Here is an 8,547-nt window from a genome sequence, read left to right as displayed (position 1 = left end):
GGATCTTACAAAAGTACAAATTTACTTTTATATCACTTTAAAATCTCTGGATCCAGTTCTTTTTGGTTTATCTAGGCTCCAACATCACTGCCCTGTCATCGGTTTGTATTTGAGTGAAATTCTCTCCTGTGGATCTTCATGTTTTGTTAATTTTCTTAATTGAGTCATGCTCATTTCACTTATTCACTTAGATACATGAATATCTCTCATTCACTGATATTTTTTTGCAAACCCTGCAACCTCACAGCTCCTTTGACTGTGCCCTGGATTCAGTTCAACACTCCATTCCTCATAGAGTCTGTGTACATCGCCTGTCTGTACCAGAAACCAAAACAATGTCTGAAATTATCAAAAATAATGTGAAAAGAGGATACATCCACAAGAATACATCTCCTGCCATTCCAAGTTTCTTTTTTGTTGATAAGAAAGACCATTCTCTAAGTCCATATGCTGATTACAGAGGATTGAATAATATTACCTGGATAAGCAGAGAATAAGATCAAGGGCAGCTGGCTGGGGGTCTGAAGGTGAAGACTTAATGGGCTGCCTGTTGTCCACCACTGCTCTATTTGCAGCTTTGCAAGCTGTGCATATAATAACAATATACAATGTGACCTTTAACATTGTTTCAGTATTTTTTTCACTTGAATATACACTATATGGACAAAAGTATTTGGACGCTTGACCATTACACCAACAGGGACTATAATGACTTTGTATTGAAATACATAAAGTTTAATATGAAGTTGGTCCCTCATTTGCAGCGATAACAGCTTCCACTCTTCTTGGAAGGCTTTTGAGAAAATGTTGGAGTCTTTCTGTGGGAATTTGTGCCCATTCATTCTGTAGAGTATTTATGTGGTCAGGCGCTGATGTTGGACGAATAGGCCTGGCTTGCACTCCCTGTTCCCGTTCATCCCAAAGGTGTTTGATGGGGTTGAGGTCGGGGCTCTGTGAGGGCCAGTCAAGTTCTTCCACACTCATCAAACCATGTCTTTGTGGTCCTTGCTTTGTGCACTGGGGCACAGTCATGTTGAAATAGAAAAGGGCCTTCCCCAAACTGTTGACATAAAGTTGGAAGCATAGCATTGTCCAAAATGACTTGGTATGCTGAAGCATTAAGATTACCCTTCACTAGAGTTAAGGGGCCTAGGCAAAACCCTGAAAAACAGTCACATACCATTATCCCTCCTCCACCAAACTTCACAGTTGGCATAATGCAGTCAGGCAGGTAACATTCTCCCGACATCCGCCAAACCCAGACTCATCCATCTGACTGCCAAACAGAGAAGTTTGATTCATCACTACACAGAACACGTTTTCACTGCTCCACAGTCCAGTGTCGGTCTGCTTTACACTACTCCAAGCAATGTTTGGCATTGGTCTTGGTGATGTGAGGCTTGCATGCTGCTGCTCGGCCATGGAAACCCATTCAATTAAGCTCCCGCTGCACAGTTTTTGTGCTTACATTAATGCCAGTGGAAGCTCGGAATTCTTCAGTTATGGAATCAGCAGAGCGTTGGTGACTTTTACGCACCATGCACCCTAGCAGTCGTTGACCCCACTCTGATTTTACGTGGTCTTCCGCTTCATGGCTGAGTTGCTGTTGTTCCTAAATGCTTCCACTTTCTAATAATATCATTTACAGTTGACCGTGGAATATCCAGCAGTAATGAAGTTTCACAAACTGTCTTATAGCAAAGGTGGCATCCTATCACAGTACCACGCTTGAAGTCACTGAGCTTCAGAACAACCCATTTTGTATCACAAATGTTTGCAATGGAGTCTGCATGGCTGGGTGCTTGATTTTATACACCTCTGGCAACGGGTCTGATTGAAACACCTCAATTCAATAATTAACAGGTGTGGCCAAATACTTATGTCCATATAGTGTAAGTATTTTGGCAGGCAATGTGTACATATTAGAACATATCTAACTAACAATGGGGATGATGCCTGTTATGACCATCCAATTGTTTATTTAAATAGCTTGATTCCCTTTATGCTGCTTAACAAAAGAATTCGGAAAGGCCTCAAACATTGCAACTATTAAAAATAACAGTTGCTTTGTATGATCACTATCTTAAATGTTCATATAATCATATATTGAGATCCACAATATTACTTGAATATATCCTTTGCATGTTGTCCCCACGTATTACAACTGATTATCTTACCGCCAAGTATATAATTTTAACAAATGGGCAATGTTACAGTGACAATTTTGACCCATAAAATGTCAACGTATATTCAGTTTTTCTACTAAAAATTGGAGAAATATATTATAATCTCCCTGATTAAGTGTAAATTAGATTTATGTAGCTTTGTGTTGTACGATATTTAAAAATGAAATTGTTGTGGAATATATATGTTTACAATTATTTATATAAGACAGTATATATGTTTCTCCTTTTACAGGAATACTATGCTAAATGCATAATTCCAAATACATGGGGAGATTTCTTTAATAAACTAGTGAGATGTATGCAGAAGTGCTGGAACCCCAATCCTACAAAGCGACCTACACTGGATGTGATCATAGATATCATTAAACAAATAAAGACACCGAATGAACAAATCAGGTAGCATGGTTTTCATTTAGGACTTTTCCTTATGACTTCAATTCATCTTTCTTTTTCGTGTTTCAAAGTAATGCAAACCTTTCACCCACTGGGTGGAACTACTGCTAAAAATGAGAAGTGTTAGAGATTAAATGGGTGGAACTACTATGGCTCCAGCAACTTTGTGTTGTAGATGTCTATGTCTATACATGTTTTATTTACCTAATTCTGGAGCTTCTCATGATCTGTGTAAGTAATCCTATTATATGTAATGTCAAAGTGTTTGTGAGTGTGTGTTTGTGTAAAAAGAATAACAACAAATCTGACACTGTTGTACATTTGTATAGTTCAACATCTGAAGATATAGTGTGTGATGACACGGAAGATGAAGAAGAAGATGAATATGTCTACGAAACAGTCCTTGAACAATCATCTCCAAATTTCTCAAGGAATTATGTATGGAGGAAAGTGGTTAACGAACTTGTGATTTCTCAAGGAATTATGAATGATCCCACCCCTTTTTTTGAGGTTATAGAAATGTCTAGTTATGATGAAGTTGCTCTTCCATTGAAGAACAAAACAAGAACTAGTACAAGCATTCTTCTATAGATTTTTTTGCTGTCAAAGACAAAAACATAGTTGGTCTCATATAAAATGATATTTGTATTTATTTTCTTGTTTTGATTTGGAAGTCTATGTCTGTTTTCTCAGTTCTTCCTCAAAGTCGTCATGGCCAAATTAATACAAACTCCATATTGATACTAGTTCAATTTTTACACATTTGTGAGTTTTAATGTTTATGGTAAGACGCATCTAGCCAATTCAACCAGGATAAGGGTCTATTCACATTTCTGTTTATTTTGTATCCACTTTTAACACATAGAACAACAGGAGGAAAATTACACAAATAATATATTTAATCCTATGTTGTCATGCCAAACTTTGCAATAATGTGCAGAATCATTGTGCTGCATTTTTCTTCTAAGGAGGTGCAGTCTTTTGTTTATTAATTTGCACAAAGTTTAAGTTAACGCTTCCACATGCATGTAAGCAATGAATTGTCTGATCATTACAAACAACACAAACACTATATATGTGTATACTAGATAAATGTTTATGAATTGCACATTTTTGTGTTTGATAGAGTCCTTAAAAGCAAAGGCCACTTTCTAGATATTTTGTTCTTTAATTTATTCTACTAGTTTCTACTGATAATTTATTGCAAGATCAAAGGTCCCAAAATATTTACATGTACAACTGCCACTCCCTCTCTTTATCTACAGTTGCAATGCTGAAAAAAATGTTTCTATGCCTCTGCTTCCCGAAGCAGCTAGCGTCCTTTTCTCAGGTGCTTTCTAGAACACTTAGTTAATAAGTAACAAATAGACTTTTCTCTATGACCTCTTTATCTCAAACTCCTTTATTGTTTTTATCATTATTCAAATCTGGCTCTCCAGTTCTTATATTTCCTTCCCTGTTGTTAGATAAATCCACATAATTAGTCTATGAACGCATATAATCTGGCAAAAAAGTGTTACTGACTTTAGACAGTAAATTATATGGTAACATCAAACACAAACTTTATTAACACATTTTCCAGTGTTAAAGTATTCGGCAGTAACGAGCACTGAATAAGCGTTAGGTGAGGCTATATTAATCCACGGACATCTCGTGGTGCATGTATGTTTGCATATTCCAATGCTCTGTATTAATGTCTTTTGAAGTGGCCACTATCATGCACTAGATGTGGTAGTTATTATAACATAGAATCACCAAAGCATAATTATAGGACTGAGGTTCTGTGCTAGTATCTACCAGGAACATACTGTAGTACTAATTCTTAAAGCATTTATAGCGCTTCATAAAGTAATGCTCAGACTTTCGTGACCAACAGCTCATCATATTAAAGGTGTACACAAATTTATTCAGACTACCATGTCAATTATATTAAAGGTGTACACAAAATTACAGTAAATTGATAAGATTGCCTACGAGGTCTGCAAGGTTTACACATACAAGCTGAAAATACATGAGCAGTTTAAGCAGGTGTCCCAGAGGATTAGCATAAAATTCTGTAGGATGTATATGAAGTAACACAACAGAGTTATGAAAAGAGCAAATACCCTAAACACATGGTGGTGACTATTATTTTGGATGTCCATACTATTATCTTGTGATTAGAATTTGAGATATCTTGTTATATTATTATGGAACATACCTATTCACTACTGTCTATTTAAGATACACGTCCCCAATAATACCCAAGATGGCAGTAAAACTACATTTTGTGAAGAGTTTTCTATTCAATATAACTACCCTTCTATCCAGTGAAAAATATTATCCAGTGTAATAAACATATATATATATATATATATATATATATATATATATATATATATATATATATGTGTTACAAAACAATATACGCATCCAGCATTTAGATTTACTTGCATTCTGTACTGTTACAGATTATTCAGTCTGGAATATATATCACCTTTAGAATGCAATAACGTTACCATTTGCTTTGATCTAAATATCCCATAGACACTTTATTTTAACACATTTTATATATCGCCCCTTGAATTATTTTAGGGACACAAATTAAAAGTTGTGTTGAGTATTTTATTAGATATAGTTTTCTGTATACCAATGTAAACCTTAGGAGTGCCTCTAGCTATAGTAGTACTTATTATTTTTCTTATACCAAGAAGGTGTTCTTGTAATCTCCAATGGAAGCGAGTAGGGCTAGAGTTCTGAAAGTCCACCTCCAGAGACACTGCAGGATGATTTCACCAAGAAATGGTATCCTTTTGAATGGAGTAGTTGTTGATCAACAAGCAACATGTTGATTCTCCAGTAAAACTGATGAGAAACTGAATAATGAGTGAAGGTTTTAGCTGAGGAGTAGCTTGTGTAGCTTTAATAATGAGGTGAGCTAAATTTGCACTAGGCGTAGGAGGGGGAGAGTGATTAAATTTTGGGTTGAGAACTGCATTGAAGTCTCCTCCAACTATAACTTTGCTCTAAGAGACTTTCACACTTTCAAAGTTGTCTAAGAAGATACCCTGTCCTATGTTAGTGGTAAACACTGATGCTAATGTATTGGGTATTTGGTGAATTGACACTGTGACAATTACATATCTCCCCAGGTTGTCGGTGAACGATGCATCTTCTGTGATTGGGGCTGTGTTGTGTAGTAATATTGCTGTACCCTTGGTCTTAAGATACAAGGTCGCATAGTAAGAGATAGGGTAGTGCCTGCCCATAAGATTGGGATGGGAATGAGATAAGTGTGTTTCCTGTAAAATTACAATGTCGGTTTTGAGGAAATATTGAATCGTCGTGGCTGGTTTTTGCGTTTGGTTCAGCCCATTAATATTCAACGAGACTATTTTAAGTGCCATAACTAAGTAATAAAGAGAAAGGTTCAAAATAAGATGATATGAATCCAGTTAGTTAGTTACAGAGGCAATGGGCAGGGACAGAAAAATGTTAGTAAAGGAAGGGCAGTGTAGGCAGTGTAGGGGAGATGCAGGCATCTGACTGGCAGAAACCAGCTTTGTTTTGATCTTGGAGGCACATCCTATGTTTCGGGGGTTGTTGGCTGCTGCCAAAATGAGTAGAAATGTGGGGAGAAATTTGTAAAGTAGGGGTCATAGGGCATGGGAGGGGATGGAATTAATCTAAACAGGGGAGACTGAGAAGCGAATAGCAGTGGAATAGCTTCTATGCGGTTATGGCGAGCTAGAGGTCTAAACAATAATTAGAAGCTGTCCTGGAGACAAAACAGAACGGGGAGCTAGAAAGTAGAAGCATAAACATTAGCTATAAGTACACTTAGAGTTATTTGCATAAAATAATAACATGACAGTAAACTCATCGAACAGTAGTGAAAATAGTACTTAAACATGAACCAGGCTGTAAAGAAACAGAAGGAAATGGGTAGGGAGGGAGAAAAGCCTGTGACATAATGACTAGGGGAGGGGAAATACAATGAGAGTATAATTGAGAGGACAGTGAAGAGCAGGAAAAAATTGAGGTTCTCTGTGCTTCCATCCCACCAACCCAGATCCAGAATAGCTAACATAGAGCAAGTGAGTAACACAATGAACTGGGACAGCAAGCACATAAATAACAACAATTATACAAAAGGAATAACCTGGGATATGAGGATCAGTGTGCATTCTGTAGTATTGCTTTAGTCACTGCAAATCTCTGTGGTTCATGTAATGGATAGAGAGAAAAAGAGAGGGAGGAAAAAGGGGGAAAGAGGTTCATAGTAAATAAGTGATGGGGATGCTGATTAAGTCATCACTGTCAATGAGTAGTAGGCTGATCCTTGTGTAAAATCACCTTTTGGACCATTCCGATGAGGGGGGCTTACTGGAGAAGGAAGACGCTGTTAAGGGGGGATAAGGAGGAGGGACAGGCATACTGATGTCTTTAAATGCAGTCAAGCCTTCTTCAGTGTTTTTTAATTCTGTAGGAGATGCCCTTGTGGTAAATAGAAAGGTGGGAGGGGAATCCCCAGCGGAAGCAGATCTTGTGATTTTGTAACACTTTGGTTTGGTTAACCAGGTGTCTCTGCTTCTGTATAGTGGAAGGTGCGATATCCTGGTTTATTTGCAGATTATGGCCCGAATAAGGGACTACTGGAGCACTGCGGACTGAGGTAAGAAGCAGCTCTTTCACTCTTAAGTAGTGGAAATGTACCACTACATCTCTCTGTGGTTGGTCAGAAGAGGGGGTTGGCTCTAAGAGCATGGTGAGCTCTGTCCAATTGAAAGTTCTCGAACCAGGATGTCTGGAAAGCATTGCTGAAATAGGCCTTCCATGTTTTTCGGAAGGGAGTGCACATCAATTGCTACAATGTTGTTTCTGAAATTGATTATTCCTTCTTGTGTGATTCTCAACATTTTCTAGATGTTATTTCATGGATTCAAGTTTTGTGTGAACAGCAGAAAGCTCATGGTCTACATTGCTCTGGTAGTTACATATGTTGTCCACTTTGTGCTATAGAGCGTCAGTGAGAGAGCCTATAGAAGATATTTCGACTTTGAGATCTTGCATAACAGGTTGTGGTTTGGATCAGTTTCATGAGTTCGGGGGTGGAGCATATTGCTCCTTGAGTAGGCGATTCTTCAGTATTGGAGTCCGAGACTTGTTCTGAGTGTGCAGGAGAAGAAGCGTGAATCATTTTGTCCCATCTCCAGAACATAGCACGGGTGTGAGGAGGAGCAGATTTTTTGGCTTTGTGCGACATGGCTGCATTTCAGGGATCACAGGAAGTCTTGGAAACTATAGACAGGAAGTCAATAGTGTTTAAAACAATCCCAAGGCTGGGAGATAGAGAGATCTGCGCCTGGGCCCGGGCCTAGAAGTATGTGAGCACACATAGGGCCTGAGTCATTAAGGAGAGCAAAGCATAAAAAAGGAGTAACTTTGAATCTGGGCAAAACCATGTTGCATTTGAGGAGGAGGTAAAGTTAAAATGTAGGCACAGATTTATAGTTGGGGTAGGGCATGTCCTAGTTCAACTTTAAATTTTAGTGTAAAAATAAAGCTATCAAGTATTTGTGTGCTAGATGAAAAGCAGCCAGTATTTATCTTATGTGCCAAATAATAAATTAATTTGCACCCCTTCCATTGTAACATGTTTTGTCCCGGAGAACATTTACTCCTTTTTCTTGCCTTACTTTCCTTAATGACTCAGGCCCATAGTGTGGGAAAGGTTCAGTAAAGGAAAGTAGGTCACAGAGGAAACAGTGTTGTTTTGCAAGGTGGCTTTCAGGGAGTGGTTGCACTTGGAATTTATTGTCAATCAAGAGTTAGATTGAATTCTGCAGCACTCTCACATCAGGTATGCAGATAATAACTTGAAGGCTGAAATCTTGTAGACTGCTACATGATGGCAGCAATGTCATAGTTTTGAATACAGTGCAATGAAGTTGTTTCTCTGGGCAGGAAAAATGTATTGGGTTTTAAA

Source organism: Mixophyes fleayi, chromosome 6 (assembly GCF_038048845.1).
Source record: "Mixophyes fleayi isolate aMixFle1 chromosome 6, aMixFle1.hap1, whole genome shotgun sequence".
NCBI classification, from domain to species: Eukaryota; Metazoa; Chordata; class Amphibia; order Anura; family Limnodynastidae; genus Mixophyes; species Mixophyes fleayi.
This window is presented reverse-complemented; position numbering follows the sequence as displayed.